Consider the following 20,958-nt stretch of genomic DNA (forward strand, 5'->3'; position numbering starts at 1 on the left):
AGTGCACATGGAACATTCTCCAGAATAGATCACATTCTTGGTCCTAAATCAAGTCTCAACTGGTATCAAAAGATTGGGATCATTCCCTGCATATTTTCAGACCACAATGCTCTGAAGCTAGAACTCAATCACAAGAGGAAATTTGGAAAGAACCCAAATACATGGAGACTAAACAGCATCCTTCTAAAGAATGAATGGGTCAACCAGGAAATTAAAGAAGAATTGAAAAAATTTATGGAAACAAATGATAATGAAAACACAACAGTTCAGAATCTGTGGGACACAACAAAGCAGTCCTGAGAGGAAAATATATAGCGGTACAAGCCTTTCTCAAGAAACAAGAAAGGTCTCAGTTACACAACCTAACCCTACACCTAAAGGAGCTGGAGAAAGAACAACAAAGAAAGCCTAAACCCCGCAGGAGAAGAGAAATCATAAAGATCAGTGCAGAAATCAATGAAATAGAAACCAAAAAAACAATAGAACAAATCAACGAAACTAGGAGCTGGTTCTTTGAAAGAATTAATAAGATTGATAAACCCCTGGCCAGACTTACCAAAAAGAAAAGAGAAAGGACCCAAATAAATAAAATCATGAATGAAAGAGGAGAGATCACAACGAACACCAAAGAAATACAGACAATTATAAGAACATACTATGAGCAACTCTATGCCAACAAATTTGACAATCTGGAAGAAATGGATGCATTCCTAGAGACATATAAACTACCACAACTGAACCAGGAAGAAATGGAAAGCCTGAACACACCCATAACCAGTAAGGAGATTGAAACAGTCATCAAAAATCTCCAAACAAACAAAAGCCCAGGGCCAGACGGCTTCCCGGGGGAATTCTACCAAACATTTAAAGAAGAACTAATTCCTATTCTCCTGAAACTGTTCCAAAAAATAGAAATGGAAGGAAAACTTCCAAACTCATTTTATGAGGCCAGCATCACCTTGATCCCAAAACCAGACAAGGATCCCAACAAAAAAGAGAACTACAGACCAATATCCTTGATGAACACAGATGCAAAAATTCTCGCCAAAATACTAGCCAATAGGATTCAACAGTACATTAAAAGGATTATTCACCACAACCAAGTGGGATTTATTCCAGGGCGGCAAGGTTGGTTCAACATCCGCAAATCAATCAATGTGATACAACACATTAATAAAAGAAAGAACAAGAATCATATGATACTCTCCATAGATGCTGAAAAAGCATTTGACGAAGTACAGCATCCCTTCCTGATCAAAACTCTTCAAAGTGTAGGGATAGACGGCACATACCTCAATATTATCAAAGCCATCTATGAAAAACCCACCGCAAATATCATTCTCAATGGAGAAAAACTGAAAGCTTTTCCGCTAAGGTCAGGGACACGGCAGGGATGTCCGTTATCACCACTGCTATTCAACATAGTACTAGAAGTCCTAGCCTCAGCAATCAGACAACAAAAGGAAATTAAAGGCATCCAAATCGGCAAAGAAGAAGTCAAGCTATCACTCTTCGCAGATGATATGATACTATATGTGGAAAACCCAAAAGACTCCACTCCAAATCTGCTAGAACTTGTACAGGAATTCAGTAAAGTGTCAGGATATAAAATCGATGCACAGAAATCAGTTGCATTTATCTACACCAACAACAAGACAGAAGAAAGAGAAATTAAGGAGTCCATCCCATTTACAATTGCACCCAAAACTATAAGATACCTAGGAATAAACCTAACCAAAGAGACTAAGAATCTATACACAGAAAACTATAAAATACTCATGAAAGAAATTGAGGAAGACACAAAGAAATGGAAAAATGTTCCATGCTCCTGGATTGGAAGAATAAATATGGTGAAAATGTTTATGCTACCTAAAGCAATCTACACATTTAATGCAATTCCTATCAAAGTACCATCCATTTTTTCAAAGAAATGGAACAAATAATCCTAAAATTTATATGGAACCAGAAAAGACCTCGAATAGCCAAAGCAACATTGAAAAAGAAAGCCAAAGTTGGTGGCATCACAATTACGGACTTCAAGCTCTATTACAAAGCTGTCATCATCAAGACAGCATGGTACTGGCACAAAAACAGACACATAGATCAATGGAACAGAATAGAGAGCCCAGAAATGGACCCTCAACTCTATGGTCAACTCATCTTCAACAAAGCAGGAAAGAATGTCCAATGGAACAAAGACAGCCTCTTCAATAAATGGTGTTGGGAAAATTGGACAGCCACATGCAGAAAAATGAAATTGGATCATTTCCTTACACCACACACGAAAATAGACTCAAAATGGATGAAGGATCTCAATGTGAGAAAGGAATCCATCAAAATCCTTGAGGAGAACACAGGCAGCAGCCTCTTCGACCTCAGCCGCAGCAACATCTTCCTAGGAACATCACCAAAGGCAAGGGAAGCAAGGGCAAAAATGAACTATTGGGATTTTATCAAGATCAAAAGCTTTTGCACAGCAAAGGAAACAGTGAACAAAACCAAAAGACAACTGACAGAATGGGAGAAGATATTTGCAAACGACATATCAGATAAAGGGCTAGTGTCCAAAATCTATAAAGAACTTAGCAAACTCAACACCCAAAGAACAAATAATCCAATCAAGAAATGGGCAGAGGACATGAACAGACATTTCTGCAAAGAAGACATCCAGATGGCCAACAGACACATGAAAAAGTGCTCCACATGACTCGGTATCAGGGAAATACAAATCAAAACCACAATGAGATATCACGTCACGCCAGTCAGAATGGCTAAAATTAACAAGTCAGGAAATGACAGATGCTGGCGAGGATGCGGAGAAAGGGGAACCCTCCTACACTGTTGGTGGGAATGCAAGCTGGTGCAACCACTCTGGAAAACAGCATGGAGGTTCCTCAAAATGTTGAAAATAGAACTACCCTATGACCCTGCAATTGCACTGCTGGGTATTTACCCTAAAGATACAAATGTAGTGAATGTTTATAGCAGCAATGTCTACAATAGCCAAACTATGGAAAGAACGTAGATGTCCATCAACAGACGAATGGATAAAGAAGAGGTGGTATATATACACAATGGAATACTATGCAGCCATCAAAAGAAATGAAATCTTGCCATTTGCGACGACGTGGATGGAACTAGAGGGTATCATGCTTAGCAAAATAAGTCAATCGGAGAAAGACAACTATCATATGATCTCCCTGATATGAGGGAGAGGAGATGCAACATGTGGGGTTAAGGGGGTAGGAGAAGAATAAATGAAACAAGATGGGATTGGGAGGGAGACAAACCATAAGTGACTCTTAATCTCACAAAACAAACTGAGGGTTGATGGGGGGAGGGGGGTTGGGAGAGGGGGGGTGGGGTTATGGATATTGGGGAGGGTATGTGCTATGGTGAGTGCTGTGAAGTGTGTAAACCTGGCGATTCACAGACCTGTACCCCTGGGGATAAAAATATATGTTTATAAAAAATAAAATTTAAAGAAATTCGTATCACAAAAAAAAAGTATCCAGAGTTACAAATACAAAAAAAAAAAAAAAAATAGAGCAGAAACCAGTGAAATTGAAAACAGAAAATTAATAGGGAAAAGCAACAAAACCAAAAGTTGGTTCTTTGGAAAGACAAAATTGAAAAATCTCTAGCCAGGTAACCAAGGAAAAAAGAGAAGATGTAAATTGCTAATATCAGAATGAAAGATGGGTCATCATTGTCAATCCTATGGGCAATAAAGGAATACTATGAACAACTCTATGCCCACATATTTGATAACTTAGACTAAGTCCTTGAAATGTGCAAACTACCAAAACTCACAAAAGGAGAAGTAGGTATGCTAAATGATCTCATTTAAAGACTGAATCAGGGGCACCTGGGTGGCTCAGTGGGTTAAAGCCTCTGCCTTCGACTCAGGTCATGGTCCCAGTGTCCTGGGATCGAGCCCCACATCAGGCTCTGTGCTCTGCAGGGAGCCTGTTTCCCCTTCTCTCTCTATCTGTCTGCCTCTCTGCCTACTTGTGATCTCTGTCAAATAAATAAGTAAAAATCTTAAAAAAAAAAAACTGAATCAACATTAGTAAGCTTCTAAAAGAATGCATCAGGCCAGATAATTCCATGGGTGAATTCTCCTAAATCTTTAAGGAAGAAATAATAGCAATTCTCCACAATATCTCTCAGAAAATGGAACCAGAGGGAATACTTCCTTATTTATCTATGAAGCCAGATTTAAGTTAATACCACAATCAGATAAAGACCTTACAAGAAAGGAAAGCTGTAGACAAGTATCTCTCATGAACATAAATGCAATAATCCTCAACAAAATATTAACATTAAGTCCAACAATGTATTTAAAAAAATATACACCATTACCAAATTGTATTTATTCCACGTATGCAAGGCTGGCTCAACATTCAAAACCCAATCAGTATAATCTATCACATCAGCAGGCTAACGAAGAAAAATCATGATTATATCAATATGTGCAGAAAAAGCTTTTGATAAATCCCCAGCACCCATTTTTTAAGATTTATCTCTTTATTTGAGAGAGAGAGAACAGGGAGAGGGGGAAAATCTCAAGCAGACTTCCCACTGCCTGGGAGCCCAACATGGAGCTGAGATCGTTGGACACTTAACCAACTGAAGCTACCCAGGCAATCCCCCAGCACCCATTTCTGATAAAAGCTCTCAGCAAACTAGGAAATAGAGAGGAATACTGCCAGCTTGGTAAAGAACATCTACAAAATATCTGCAGCTACAATCATACTTGAGACTGGACCTCAGTATGGACAATTTCCCCCAAGATCAGAAATAAGACAAGGATGTCCTCTCTCACCACTCCTATTCAATATCCTACTAGAAGTCCTAGGTAATGAATAAGCTAAGAATAAGAAATAAGAGTACATAGATTGGAAAGGAGGAGACTTTTTTGCATATAACCTGATTATCTATGTATAAAATTTAAAATATCTACAAAAAATTTCCTAGAAGTAGTAAGCAAGCATAACAAAGTCACAGGATGGAAAAAAAATTAGAAAAGTAGACATCTCCCAAATTTAAAATTTTTAAAATTTTTACTCTGTGAAGGTGAGAGTAAATGAAAAGACAAAGCCACAGACTGAGAGAAATTTTTGAAATTCACATATCTGACAAAAGACATATTAAAAATCTGAGATAAACCAATTTTATTTTTATTTTCTTAAAGATTTTATGTATTGATTTGAGAGATAGAGAGAGCAAGAGAGTGAGCAGTGGGGAGGGGCAGAGGGAGGGAGAGAGAGAGCGAGAGACAAACTCCTGCTTAGCAGGTTGCTCAATGTGGGGCTCAATCCCAGGACCTGGAGATCATGACCTGAGCTGAAGGCAGATGCTTAAACTACTGAGCCTCCCAGGTACCCCTGAGATAAACCAATTTTTAAAACTGGGCAAAAGATATTAGTAGATATTTTATCAAAGAAGATGTATGGATACCAAATAAACATGAAAAATGGTCAACATTCTTAATCATTAAGGATATGCAAATTAAAACTACAATGGGATACCATAATACCCCTATTAGAATGGCTAAAATAAAAACATACTGATATTATTTAGGGCCAATGAGCCTGCAAAGCAACTGTGATTCTCAGGTGTTGCTGGTTAGAATGCCAAATGGCACAGCCACTCTGGAAAGCAGTTTGGCTCTTTCCTGTAAATTTAAACACACACTTATCTATGACCCAGAAGTCCCACTCCTAGGCATCACCCTACAGAACTGAAATTTACATGCACACAAAATCCTGGACATGAACATTTATGGCAGAATAATTTGTAGTGGTGAAAATCTGGAAACAACCCAAACATGCCTGATTCTGTAAATAAACATAGTGTTGTAGTGAGCAATAAAAAGGAACAAACTACTGCTAGCTGCAACAGCGTGAATGAATCTCAACTACAATGTGCTAATTAGAAGACACCAGTCTCAAAAGGTTATATACTATATGATTTCATTAATATGGCATTCTTTAAAAGGCAAAATTAGAGGGACAGAGAACCCATCACTGTGGTTGCCAGGGGTCATAGGTAGGATAAGTGTTTGACTGCAAAGAGGTAGCAGGAGGGAATTTGGGGAAGTGCTGGGATTGTTCTATATCCCATTAGTGGTGGTTACAAAAATCTACAAATGTTAAAATTCTACTATATGTAGCTTAAAATAGTAATGCAAAATAATAAACAAGTCATATATTTTAATAAATCCAATAAAGATAATTTAAAAAGAAACTCAAGCAAAGCAAGAAAAAGGCATCATGGAAGTATATATCAACATGTAGTTGGTCCCAGCTTCCTCTTAGAGAGACAGGGTCTGTTTCCTTTTGTTTGACACATCTTTCTTTTTTCCAAGTAATAATTATAAAGTTCTAATACTGTTGTTACTGATTGGAAGTATTCATAAAAATGAAGGCTACAGGCTGTTAAAATAATCTCTAAAACCTGAATCAACTCAGGTGAACTAAATCTATTGCACAGTCAGTATAAGTAATTGTGTAGAAACCCATCATTAAGACAAACCTAAAACCTTTGAATCAAAAAATGACGTTAAGAGGCCACGTAGAGACACGACCTAAGATTAAATAAAAATTGTTCTGCCAGATAGCATCTCAAATTTTTTCATATTTGTAAAGGGTAATGATATTTTTCGTTCCTGTAATCTTGACTACAACTTCTTTTTTTTTTTTTAAGATTTTATTTATTTATTTGACAAACAGAGACCACAATTAGGCAGAGAGGCAGGCAGTGCCGGGGGGGGGGGGGGGGGGTTGGGCGGGAAGAAGGCTCCCAGCTGAGCAGAAAGCCCAATGTGGGGCTCGATCCCAGGACTCTGGGATCATGACCTGAGATGAAGGCAAAGGCTTTAACCCACTGAGCCACCCAGGCGCCCCTTGACTACAATTTCTGAAAGTAACCAAACATTGCCATTTTTAAAAAAGTGTTTCCAAGCAACTAGGTGAATTCTTCCCAATCCAGAGAAGGAAAACATTTGTAGTGAATCCAGTTTGAATAACATGGTGGTCTTGTTTTTGCACTTAGCCAAAATGGTTTCATCAATCACAGGAAATGACACTTCCGACACAAAGAAAATAAGATGTAAATTAGCTAGAGGAAAGAACAGAGCAGGGACTATTCCATTTGGAATAAGAAAGACTCAGAAAAGCAAATTGTTATGCAGGAGTTATGATCCTATTGCATTTTCATCACCTAATTTCCAAATGACTTGCAGCCTTCCTTCTAATTATGAAATCTGCATTATTAGACTTGCTAGAACTGGCCTAGAGGGAAGAGAATCATCTGGCAAAGGTTGAAAGACAGCAACTCTTCAGGAATCTGGTCCTTCTCCCTATAGAAGCACTGGCCAGTGGAAACACAATGTTAGCCACATATGTAATTGCAAATGTTCCTGTAGTCACACTAGAAAAAGAAAAGGAAAGAGGTGAGATTCATTTTAATAATATTTGTATTTAATCAATTATATCCAAAATAATATTTCAACATGTAATAAATATGAAAATTATTAATGAAATTTTACATTTTTTTCATAGTATGCCTTCAAAACCCAGTATCTATTTTATACTCATGGTATATCTTAGTTAAGAGTAGCCACATTTCAAGTACTCAATAGCCCCATATAGCTAATGGCTGCCATGAAGAGTGCAGCTCTAAAGAGTTTATACCCATGGAAAATGTGAGACAAGATCATTTGCTTCAATCGGCCTTTGGAACTAAGAATGGATACTTAGAAGAGAAGACAGACTGGAAGAAAGTTGAGCAAACTGACTTGCCTGAAAAAGATGATAAAATATATGATTGGGCTTTAGTACAACCAATATTATTGTTTATCCTTCTTAAGGATCACAACAGATAACAGGCCCTATGTTGTGTTTCCTTTGAGAATAAGCTAGAAACTCGCTTGCACCTTGAAGCCTTTCCTGATGAGGCCTATCTTTTTATTCACCAGTTGATCACCTTTTGTCTCTTTACCTCTTCATTTTCTGTCCTGTCCCATCCATGACAGGTAGTGAGGTACAGTGGAGAGTATAGAGCCTCTGAAAGAAAAGGATTAAGAAGTACCCCTCCAGGCTCTGCCTTCACTTAATATCTCTTACCCTCATTATCCCTATCCTTGCCACTAAAAGTGCCCACCAAGAAAGTCAGTCAATGGAAAGGTGGCAAGGTATGTAACTGGAGAGTCTCAGCATCCCCATGGGTGAAACCCAGAATTAACAGCATTGATAGGCATTTTCCTGCCCTCCTTTTGGCCTGTTCATGGCACTAAGCTTCTACATGGAATTCTCTCTGAACATTCCAGAATAACTCAGTGCCTATATCCACTGCTGTGATTTACCTGCTAGAGTAGTCTCTGCCTGATACTAATGATTGCCTAAAGCATGCCCCAACTTGCTCTTCCTGTCAGTTTCTGAGATCAGCCTGCCCAGGTGTTCTTGCTGGGCCCAGTCTCTGCAGCTGGTTCAATTTGCCAAACTTCCATTCTTCCTGTTGGAGGTCCCAGCAATCAATCCTACAATTCCACGCCAGTCTTGAGCCCACTAACAATATGAAAACTTGCCAGGTATATTACACTGAGCAAATAAATCAACCTCAGTTTCCTCACATGTGAAGTAAGAATAAATAGTATTTACCTAACATGGTTATTGTGAGGATCAATGAGACAATGCATGAGAAAATGCTTTGTAAATTAAGGAAGCATTAGTTATTAAGTTTGCTTAGTACTTACTATCCTCACAGTGTTGTCCTCATAGGTAACACTTTAATAACTACCAATATTGTAGATACAGTGCTTACATTCCTAAAATTTTTATATAACACTCCTTGAATGGGAGTGCAGGGTTTAATTTAACTAGTTATCATATAAGAAATTCAAAAGAGAGGCAAGAGAAAGATGGGAAATAAAATTATTGAAGTCAAGAGCACCATATATGATTTTCATACCTTGGGATTTCTTGTTGTGAAATGTTAGCCCTTCCATAACCTCCCTTGATCAAATTTATGTTCTGTGGTTAATACTTCAGATGGAAAGCCTAACTGAAAATGTGAAAATTATATTTTTATTCTTGGGTAAACTTTGGAGCAACCTGGGTTATAGTCAACATTGCAAAAAAAAAATAGTTTCTTCAATAATTTCCAGAAAAAGAAATACCAGCAAGCACAGCTTACTTGTGTAGTAAGACAGGAAATTTGTAAGTCCCCTCATCAAATAAAAACTATAAAAAACCAGATTTAGAGTTGACGTCATAGCATCCCCACCCCAACCAAAACCCTACAAATCTAGGCAGAGACTCACTTGTACTTCTGATGGTATTTAAACTTGAAAGAAGAAATTATTTCAATTCCCTTGCAGAAGAAATTGATCTGGACACCAGCAGAGAAATTAAAACCAGCTTAACTCATGGAGATTTCCTAAACTCATCACATTTTCCTAGAAAAGGGGAGAAGGAGATTTACTGCCTTCTTGTATAATTTGTATAAACTCAGTCGGCAAGCATGCTGGGACGTTAAGGATGGTTTACCAGTGGAAAGGGATAAGATATTCCCTCCCTATAAGCAAAGCCTGGGCTCGGGACACTAATTCGACAGTGAAGACTATTGGGCTTCATCAGCCAACAGGTAAACCACCTCACCCATGGCCGTGCAGCAGACACTGACTCAGTATAAACTGGTGTCCTTTACCAGTGGGGTCTGTTCAAATGCGTGGCCAAGGGGAGGCATGTAGTCATTTTGCACTAGTTAGATCCAGGCAGGAAAAATTCACCCCATGTGGTTGAAATGAAAAGACTTTTTTTGAAAGTCTACTTACAAAATCATGAGAATTAAGAAAACAAATAAGGGACATTGAGTCACCCAGAGACTAGCACTAGCTGGAACCCATTATCATCCTCAGACCTCCAGCTCAAGAGAGCTAGAATCTTGGAGGAGCCTCCTGGTGGGAGCAGTGGCCCAGGAGAGATGCCACTGAGCTTTGATGGAATTCCAGAGCCTCCACTTGCCTAACCCACGGGTCAGCAAACATTTTCTACAAAGGGCCAGGTAGTGAATATTTTAGGCTGTGTGAGCCATGCAGTCTGCATGACAACTGCTCAAGCCTACAGTTGTAGCATGGAAACAGCCATAGACAATAAGTAAATGAGTGATTAACAAAACTTTGTTTCAACAAAACTTTATCTACAAAAACAGAGTGGATGGAATTTGACCCATCCGCCAAAAATCTAACCTAAAGGGAGCTATTTAAAATACTTCCCACAGGGACGCCTGGGTGGCTCAGTTGGTTGGACGACTGCCTTCGGCTCAGGTCATGATCCTGGAGTCCCGGGATCGAATCCCGCATCGGGCTCCCAGCTCCGCGGGGAGTCTGCTTCTCTCTCTGACCTTCTCCTAGCTCATGCTCTCTCTCACTGTCTCTCTCTCAAATAAATAATAAATAAAATCTTAAAAAAAAAAGAAGGAAAATCCTTTGTTAAAATACTTCCCACATACTTCAAACTCTTTACTCATTATTGCTGATATCTGAAATAAAACACTTAATCAATAAGAAATATTAAGTTTTTTAATATTTATAAAGAACTGCCGCCAATAGGAGATACTCAAACTGAGAAATACCAGCTAACACTATTGGGTAGTCTTCAAATAACATTTGTATCTCTCAGCCGTGTTAACAATACCATATAAAGTCATGTGTAAAAATTGACATGTTAAGGACTTATTTTACTCCCAAAACTTATTTATTGAACCACAACTCAAAGGATTTGCTTCAAGTATACTGTGCATATAAAATGACCAATGGTTATTTTATTTGCAAGCATGACTCACCACTGGCAGGCAATAGGACCAAAAACACACACTTGTTAAGTGACAATGGCTACAAGGAGGACCAAATGATCACTTTTCTACATAGTTCTGCCCTGAAAATGTCGACCTAAACCTTCCACCCAGTGTGTCAGCCTTTCCTGCTCTTGCCTTCCATTTGATGACAGTGGATTCCTTCAGAACAGTGATATCTCTTCATTGGTTGCTGAACTCAAATTCTTGCAGGAGGATTATATTATAATACATGTTCTCTCTTTCCTGATTTCTCAGCTGATTTTTCAGAGGATTCCAGATTCAGACACTATATGTTTCTTGGGTGATGTCAGAAAAGAAATCTCACATGGAAACTCTACCACACCCAGCATAGATTGGGCTGATGGTAACTCTACTTGTTTCTACCCAGACTACCCATGCAACAGGGCTTAATTAACTGCCATACTGGGCCTCATAGGTGTAGGGTCTTGGTAACAGGTCTAAGATCCTTCTGTCCCTGTGGCGTAGAGCAACTATGTAACCACCTAAATCTGGTTCACTTCAGAGCTAGTCAGACTATGGGCATTAGACCTCATTATCTATAGAAGCATCTGAAAGGAGAATTGAGTTTCCTGATAATCACGATGTCATAAATTGGGACAAAATTTCCCATGAGGTGTAATGCTAGAGAAGAAGAATTCCAACCAGGATGTTCCATCATAAGAATGGCTTACCAGCTCCCAAATATGTGTTTGGTTCAATGACATTAGGAAAATGGTCATTTTTTAAAGAGTAGAATGACTTGCATTTTTAATTCCTGAATGGAAAACACATGCTTTATTTTTTTTTAAGATTTTATTTATTTATTTGTCAGAGAGAGAGATAGAGTGAGCACAAGAAGGGGGAGCAGCAGGCAGGAAAAGTAGGCTCCCTGCTGAGCAAGGAGCCTGATGCAGGACTCAATCCCAGGACCCTGGGATCATGACCTGAGCTGAAGGCAGACACTCAACTGACTGAGCCACCCAGGCGTCCCCAAACACGTGCTTTATTGTTGAAGTGCTAGCTCTATGTACTAGTTGGCCGTGATTCCATCTTTTCACCAGTACCCTTCTCCCACCTCCTGAAACTTTTCTCAGTAGGAATTCAGGATCTCCAGGTTGCCTTTTCAATGGTACATTCATTTATTCATTCAGCAAATGGTTATGGAGTATTTATTATATGCTAGACACTCCACTGGTCTCTGAAGATAAACTATACACAATCCTGCTGTCACGGAGCTTATAGTATATATAATAGGGGAGATAAGCAATGCATAAATAATTATGCAGCATAATTAGTCAAATAATTTAGTCCCCTGAATAATACAAATTACAAACAAGGAGACATGCTATGAGAAGTGACTAGGTATATAATGGAGGGGGTGTATCAAGAATAGGGACAGCAGACACAAAGGCAAGAGGCAGGAAACACTACATGAGTTCTTTTTTTTAAATTTTTTATTTTTTTATAAACATATAATGTATTATTAGCACCAGGGGTACAGGTCTGTGAATCGCCAGGTTTACACACTTCACAGCACTCACCATAGCACATACCCTCCCCAATGTCCATAACCCCACCACCCTCTCCGTACCCCCTCTCCCCAGCAACCCTCAGTTTGTTTTGTGAGATTAAGAGTCACTTATGCTTCGTCTCCCTCCTGATCCCATCTTGTTTCATTTATTCTTATCCTAACCCCCAAACCCCCCACGTTGCCTCTCTACTTCCTCATATCAGGGAGATCATATGATCGTTGTCTTTCTCCGATTGGCTTATTTTGCTAAGCATAATACGCTCTAGTTCCATCCACATCATCGTAAATGGCAGGATTTCATTTCTTTTGATGACTGCATAGTATTCCATTGTGTATATATACCACCTCTTCTTTATCCATTTATCTGTTGATGGACATCTAGGTTCTTTCCATAGTTTGGCTATTGTGGACATGGCTGCTATAAACATTCAGGTGCACGTGCCCCTTCGGATCACTACGTTTGTATCTTTAGGGTAAATACCCAGCAGTGCAATTGCTGGGTCATAGGGTAGCTCTATTTTCAACTTTTTGAGGAACCTCCATGCTGTTTTCCAGAGTGGTTGAACCAGCTTGCATTCCCACCACAGTCTAGGAGGGTTCCCCTTTTTCTGCATCCTCGCCAGCATCTGTCATTTCTTGACTTGTTAATTTTAGCTACTCTGACTGGTGTGAGGTGGTATCTCATTGTGGTTTTGATCTGTATTTCCCTGATGCCGAGTCATGTGGAGCACTTTTTCATGTGTCTATTGGCCATCTGGATGTCTTCTTTGCAGAAGTGTCTGTTCATGTCCTCTGCCCATTTCTTGATTGGATTATTTGTTCTCTGGGTGTTGAGTTTGCTAAGCTCTTTATAGATTTTGGATACTAGCCCTTTATCTGATATGTCGTTTGCAAATATCTTCTCCCATTCTGTCAGTTGTCTTTCGGTTTTATTAACTGTTTCCTTTGCCATGCAAAAGCTTTTGATCTTGATGAAATCCCAATAGTTCATTTTTGCCCTTGCTTCCCTTGCCTTTGGTGATGTTCCTAGGAAGAAGTTGCTGTGCCTGAGGTCAAAGAGGTTGCTGCCTGTGTTCTCCTCAAGGATTTTGATGGATTCCTTTCTCACATTGAGATCCTTCATCCATTTTGAGTCTATTTTCATGTGTGGTGTAAGGAAATGGTCCAATTTCATTTTTCTGCATGTGGCTGTCCAATTTTCCCAACACCATTTGTTGAAGAGGCAGTCTTTTTTCCATTGGACATTCTTTCCTGCTTTGTCGAAGATGAGTTGACCATAGAGTTGAGGGTCCATTTCTGGGCTCTCTATTCTGTTCCATTGATCTATGTGTCTCTTTTTGTGCCAGACTATACTGTCTTGATGATGACAGCTTTGTAATAGAGCTTGAAGTCCGTAATTGTGATGCCACCAACTTTGGCTTTCTTTTTCAATGTTGCTTTGGCTATTCGAGGTCTTTTCTGGTTCCATATAAATTTTAGGATTATTTGTTCAATTTCTTTGAAATAAATGGATGGGATTTTGATAGGGATTGCATTAACTGTGTAGATTGCTTTAGGTAGCATAGACATTTTCACAATATTTGTTCTTCCAATCCATGAGCATGGAACATTTTTCCATTTCTTTGTGTCTTCCTCAATTTCTTTCATGAGTACTTTACAGTTTTCTGAGTACAGATTCTTTGCCTCTTTGGTTAGGTTTATTCCTAGGTATCTTATGGTTTTGGGTGCAATTGTAAATGGGATTGACTCCTTAATTTCTCTTTCTTCTGTCTTGTTGTTGGTGTAGAGAAATGCAACTGATTTCTGTGCATTGATTTTATATCCTGACACTTTACTGAATTCCTATACAAGTTCTAGCAGTTTTGGAGTGGAGTCTTTTGGGTTTTCCACATATAGTATCATATCATCTGCAAAGAGTGATAGTTTGACTTCTTCTTTGCCGATTTGGATGTCTTTAATTTCTTTTTGTTGTCTGATTGCTGAGGCTAGGATTTCTAGTACTATGTTGAATAGCAGTGGTGATAATGGACATTCCTGCCATGTTCCTGACCTTAGCAGAAAAGCTCTCAGTTTTTCTCCATTGAGAATGATATTTGCGGTGGGTTTTTCATAGATGGCTTTGATAATATTGAGGTATGTGCCCTCTATCCCTACACTTTGAAGAGTTTTGATAAGGAAGGGATGCTATACTTTGTCAAGTGCTTTTTCAGCATCTATTGAGAGTATCATATGGTTCTTGTTCTTTCTTTTATTAATGTATTGTATCACGTTGATTGATCTGTGTATGTTGAACCAACCTTGCAACCCTGGAGTAAATCCCACTTGGTCATGGTGAATAATCCTTGTGATGTACTGTTGGATCCTATTGGTTAGTATTTTGGTGAGAATTTTCGCATCTGTGTTCATCAAGGATATTGGTCTGTAGTTCTCTTTTTTGATGGGATCCTTGACTGGTTTGGGGACCAAGATGATGCTGGCCTCATAAAATGAGTCTGGAAGTTTTCCTTCGATTTCTATTTTTTGGAACAGTTTCAGGAGAATAGGAATTAATTCTTCTTTAAATGTTTGGTAAAATTCCCCTGGGAAGCCATGTGGCCCTGGGCTTTTGTTTGTTTGGAGATTTTTTTTTTCTTTTCTTTTCTTTTTAAGATTTTATTTATTTTATTGACAGACAGAGATCACAAGTAGGCAGAGAGACAGGCAGAGAGAGAGGAGGAAGCAGGCTCCCTGCTGAGAAGAGAGGCCAACATGGGGCTCGATCCCAGGACTCTGAGATCATGACCTGAGCAGAAGGCAGAGGCTTAACCCAGTGAGCCACCCAGGCGCCCCGATGTTTGGAGATTTTTCATGACTGTTTCAATCTCCTTACTGGTTATGGGTCTGTTCAGGTTTTCTATTTCTTCCTGGTTCAGTTGTGGTAGTTTATACATCTCTAGGAATGCATCCATTTCTTCCAGATTGTCAAATTTGTTGGCATAGAGTTGCTCATAGTATGTTCTTATAATTGTTTGAATTTCTTTGGTGTTGGTTGTGATCTCTTCTCTTTCATTCACGATTTTATGTATTTGGGTCCTTTCTCTTTTCTTTTTGATAAGTCTGGCCAGGGGTTTATCAATCTTATTAATTCTTTCAAAGAACAAGCTCCTAGTTTCGTTGATCTGTTCTACTGTTCTTTTGGTTTCTATTTCATTGATTTTTGCTCTGATCTTTATTATTTCTCTTCTCCTGTGGAGTTTAGGCTTTCTTTGTTGTTCTTTCTCCAGCTCCTTAAGGTGTAGGGTTAGGTTGTGTCTTTGAGACCTTTCTTATTTCTTGAGAAAGGCTTGTATTACTATATATTTTCCTCTCAGGACTGCCTTTGTTGTGTTCCACAGAGTTTGAACCATTGTGTTTTCATTATCATTTGTTTCCATGAATTTTTTCAATTCTTCTTTAATTTCCTGGTTGACCCATTCATTCTTTAGAAGGATGTTGTTTAGTCTCCATGTATTTGGGTTCTTTCCAAATTTCCTCTTGTGATTGAGTTCTAGCTTCAGAGCATTGTGGTCTGAAAATATGCAGGGAATGATCCCAATCTTTTGGTACCAGTTGAGACCTGATTTGTGACCCAGGATGTGATCTGTTCTGGAGACTTTTCCATGGGCACTAGAAAAGAATGTGTATTCTGCTCCTTTGGGATGGAATGTTCTGAGTATATCTGTGATGTCCATTTGGTCCAGTTTGTCATTTAAGGCCTTTATTTCCTTGTTGATCTTTTGCTTGGATGATCTCTCCATTTCAGTGAGGGGAGGTTAAAGTCCCCTATTATTGTATTATTGTTGATGTGTTTCTTTGATTTTGTTATTAATTGGTTTATATAGTTTGGCTGCTCCCGTGTTAGGGGCATAGATATTTAAAATTGTTAGATCTTCTTGTTGGACAGACCCTTTGAGTATGATATAGTGTCCTTCCTCATCTCTTATTATAGTCTTTGGCTTAAAATCTAATTGATCTGATATAAGGATTGCCACTCCTGCTTTCTTCTGATGTCCATTAGCATAGTAAATTGTTTTCACCCCCTCACTTTAAATCTGGAGGTGTCTTCGGGTCTAAAATGAGTTTCTTGTAGGCAGCATATTGATGGGCTTTGTTTTTTATCCATTCTGATACCCTGTGTCTTTTGATTGGGGCATTTAGCCCATTTACATTCAGGGTAACTATTGAGAGATATGAACTTAGTGCCATTGTATTGCCTGTAAGGTGACTGTTACTGTATATTGTCTCTGTTCCTTCTGATCTACTAGTTTTAGGGTCTCTCTTTGCTTAAAGGACCCCTTTCAATATTTCCTGTAGAGCTGGTTTGGTGTTTGCAAATTCTTTCAGTTTTGTTTGTCCTGGAAGCTTTTTATCTCTCCTATTTTCTTTTTTTTTTTTTTTTTTTTTTTTTTTTTTTTTTTAAAGATTTTATTTATTTATTTGACAGAGAGAGATCACAAGTAGACGGAGAGGCAGGCAGAGAGAGAGAGAGGGAAGCAGGCTTCTTGCTGAGCAGAGAGCCCGATGTGGGACTCGATCCCAGGACCCTGAGATCATGACCTGAGCTGAAGGCAGTGGCTTAACCCACTGAGCCACCCAGGCGCCCATCTCTCCTATTTTCAATGATAGCCTACTACATGAGTTCTTAAAGAATTGGCAAATTCAAGTATGGCTAGGGTATGGGTGTAGTAGACATGGAGAAGGGCGAGCCAGAACCCCTTCCAGGGAAGGATTTGCCCCAATTGTCAACTCCTCTAGGATCAGCCAGGGCTGCAGAGACCCACTTTGCCAGAGTTCATGCCAGGGGTCACACCCAACGTCATGCTAGGTAGGATAGAAAGGCCAGAGGTTTGACAACTCTGATGAGCAAAATTCACTCTGGAGCTCCCACTGGGTTGACTGAGACTTTGGCCTGCATTGAAGTCTGACTTCTTCCTCTGCCTTATCCTACTTCCTCCTCCTTTCCTTTGCCAGATATTTTTGTATACTTGCAAACATGGAGTAACCCAAACCTTGCCTCTGTGTCTGCCCCTGAAAAACCCAGAGGGAGGGAGAAACTGCAGAGGACAGCCTGACATCCTTGAACATGCAGTAGAGGGCTAACCCTCCACAGTCAGCCTTTTGGGTGGCCTTCATTAACACGTGATTCCATCTGGAAATGGATCAATGTAAGGTCATAATAAGGCAGCACCTAATCTCCTTAATTTATGATGTCTTCATAACAAGACAAGATTTTTTACCACCCATTGGTAATTTTTCTCCGAGTCTCACATTATGGGAAGCTTCTTACTTCTGAAATTTTTTTAAGATAGATTTATTTATTTGTTTGTTTGTTCATTTCTTTCAGAGAGAAGAGAGAGAGAGCACATGACGGGGAGGAGGGGTAAATGGAGAGGGAGAATCTCCAGCAGACTCTGCACTGAGTGCAGAACTTGACACTGGGCTCCTTCTCGCAACCTTGGGAACAGGACCTGAGCTTAAACCAAGAATCAGACACTTAAATGACTGCACCACCTAAGTGCCCCTTACTTCTGAAATTCTTAATAGGAGTGTCAAACCTCGTAGTCATGACTCCCAATGTAACTTTTTGCTAACAGGAAGCAGCAAGCCAGAGTTAAGAAAGCTATAGGCCTTCCCACCATTGAGCATAGGGCATCTTTCACTCTCTGAGACAAAAGGACGCACAGAACACAAGTCTCCCAAGTAGTTTACATCAGGTCTTCTGTCTTCAAAGACCCACCCTGATTCTATCAGATCTTCTAGGGATGTTTCCCTGCACCATCATAGCAGTCCAGTTGTGATTCCCGAGTTCTCTCTTTTTTGTTTTTGTTTTTAAATTGGAGCAATATTGGCTCTCTATTCTCAAACAAAAAAGAATTAAGAAAAATACTCATCAATTTTCACATTTGTTTCTGAAATAACTTTGGGATGACTCATTTTTCTTGGCCAATATATTTCTTTACAATTGGGGTAATCGGTTTTATGGTCTTTTTTATTTGGTCTATGAGGTGATGAAAAAAGCCAAAAGAATCACTTTTTCAGTTTGGTGTTTTCCATCTTATTGAAATTGCTTTTCTCTGAGATTTTAGGAAAGGAAATACAGTGGTGTGTTACTTAAAATGAATTACCTGTACCCTTAACCACAACCAGGATAATTACCACATCTTTCAACTACTAAGAACTAGCTTTCTAATTTCATTTTTTTGTTGTTGTTTATAAGCTTCAGGGACACTCTAACTATAATATAGTGTTTGAACATAATATTCCTTTGAATCTCATTTCCCAATCTACCTTATAAATTACCATTATTTCTGTTTTAGACTGTTCATAAATATTTTCCTTAGGGCTTTAAAGTTCTTGTTTAGACTTAAAGTTGCACCTTGGTCATGTTATCTATGTTTGCTGTGGCATAATTGTACTTAGGAGTGTAAGAGAGTCTTGTGGCCCTTAAAATAATTAGGTTTATTTTTCCTCTTAGAAGGTCAAAGTTAGTTTACAAATTGACAACTTCCCAACTGATTGGTTCTTAATAACTAATGGGATTGTAGTGTTTGGGATTATTTTGGCAATAAACCCAATCCTTTAAAAAATGGAAAATAGTAAATATCGCAAGGCAAAGAGTTATTGCACCTATTTGCATATTGTCTTCCTTTTGTTTCGATTTGCTTTAAAATTTTTATTACAGTGAAAGTTTCAGTGTTGTGTTTTATTTCTAGATGGTTCCCAGAATAATCACGAAAGACTCAGAATCAGCACGCACAAGGAATTCTTCATTGACTCTGTGGGGCTGTGTTCCTCTCATTAAGACCATTCTTAATATGTATCATGGTGGAAAAATAATATAAATCTTCATGTCCATGGGATCACAAAATCACTTTCAAAGAGGAATCTTTAAAAAGGAATCTTCCATCTATTTATATTTCAGCTTCATCATCTTGGTGTACCAGAGGTAACACCATTAATAAAAGTTTGTTGAGATTAATGTTATCTAGGATTTTTTTGTAACTTAAAATTAGAAAGAGGAAAATAAATGTTAAATGAAAATGGAAATTTCAGTACAAGTGGAATGACTGTGTACAATTTCAATTATGAAAAAAAAAATTGCCTGTCTGTACATTTTCATCCTCTTCGAGATCGAGGAGAATTGAAGAAGTTGTCAGGAAGAGGTCTGATAGGAAACACATTCAATTTTCTTTCCCCCCCTTTGATTTATGGTCACCCTATCAAGGTCAAATGCAAAACAAAAGAAGCCTCTGAAGTAACATGTGCCCCATTAGGATTCACCAGGATAAGTAAGTGGGCAAAGGGAGATGATAATGAAGTATGACCATTAAAATCTTGATGGGAAAAATGGTTTTTTTCTACTTAATTTTATAAAAATAATAATTACCAGACTTTTTAAATGGTTACTCTGTGTAAGGTACAGTTATTAATGCTTTTCACCTTACCAGCTCATCTAATCTTTGAGCACACTGTGATATATGTACCATTATTATCCCCGTACATCACAGTAAGGAAACTGAAGTGCAGACAGATTAGATAATTTGCCCAAGGTCACAGATATGGTCAATAACACAGGCAGAATTGGAACTCAGGGAATCTGGATTCAGAGCCCTTGCATTTCCTTAATAATGTTCCATCTAAAGAATTAGGAACAAAAAGAGGACAGTTATGTGTCAAGTAGCCAAGCATCATCCTTTAGCCTCTTTTCCGTTGAGTTTGGTAATCCTTCTAGCTTAGATCTAAAAAGAAAGAGATGGAACCTCTGGATGGTTCAGTCGGTTGAGTGTCTGACTCTTGATTTTTGGTTCAGGTTGTGATCTCAGGGTTGTAAGATTGGGCCCCTCATCAGGCTCCATACTCAGCAAGGAGTCTGCTTTTCCCTCTCTCTCTGCTCTTCCTCCCACTCACATGCTCTCTCTCTCTCTCTCTCAAATAATACATACATACATACATACATACATACATAAAAAGAAAGAGATTATAAACTATTGTAGACAATTATTGAAGCCTGTTCATCTACTTTGCATGACTATTGGTGCATCATCTGGGATATATTTTTCTTTCTCTTACTTCTATTGAGACCCTTCACACACAGATACACCATTCAGATGCAAAGTGTGAATAACAAAAATGAAAACTGCTTTTCACAGAAACAAATTACAACCAATCCCTGAGCATAAAGTTGTCTTTAGAATCAGATCAGCCAAAACCTTTGAATACATCTGCCTGCCTATCTTAACATATTGTTTTCATTTAGTGGCTAAAAGCCCAAGGTTAGGGGCACGTGGGTGGCTCAGTCAGTTAAGCATCTGACTCGGTTTCAGCTCAGGTCATCATCTCAGATTCACTGAGATGGAGCCCCACATTGGGCTCCCTGCTCAGTGTGGACTCTGCTAGAGATTCTCTCCCCCTGCCCCTTCCCCTGAGCACTCTCTCTCTGTCAGATAAATAAATAAATACAATCTTTTTTTAAAAAAAATCTTTTTTAAAAAAAAGATTGTATTTATTTATTTGACAGAGAGAAACAGAGAGAGAGAGAGAGCCCA

Source organism: Lutra lutra, chromosome X (assembly GCF_902655055.1).
Source record: "Lutra lutra chromosome X, mLutLut1.2, whole genome shotgun sequence".
Lineage (NCBI taxonomy): Eukaryota > Metazoa > Chordata > Mammalia > Carnivora > Mustelidae > Lutra > Lutra lutra.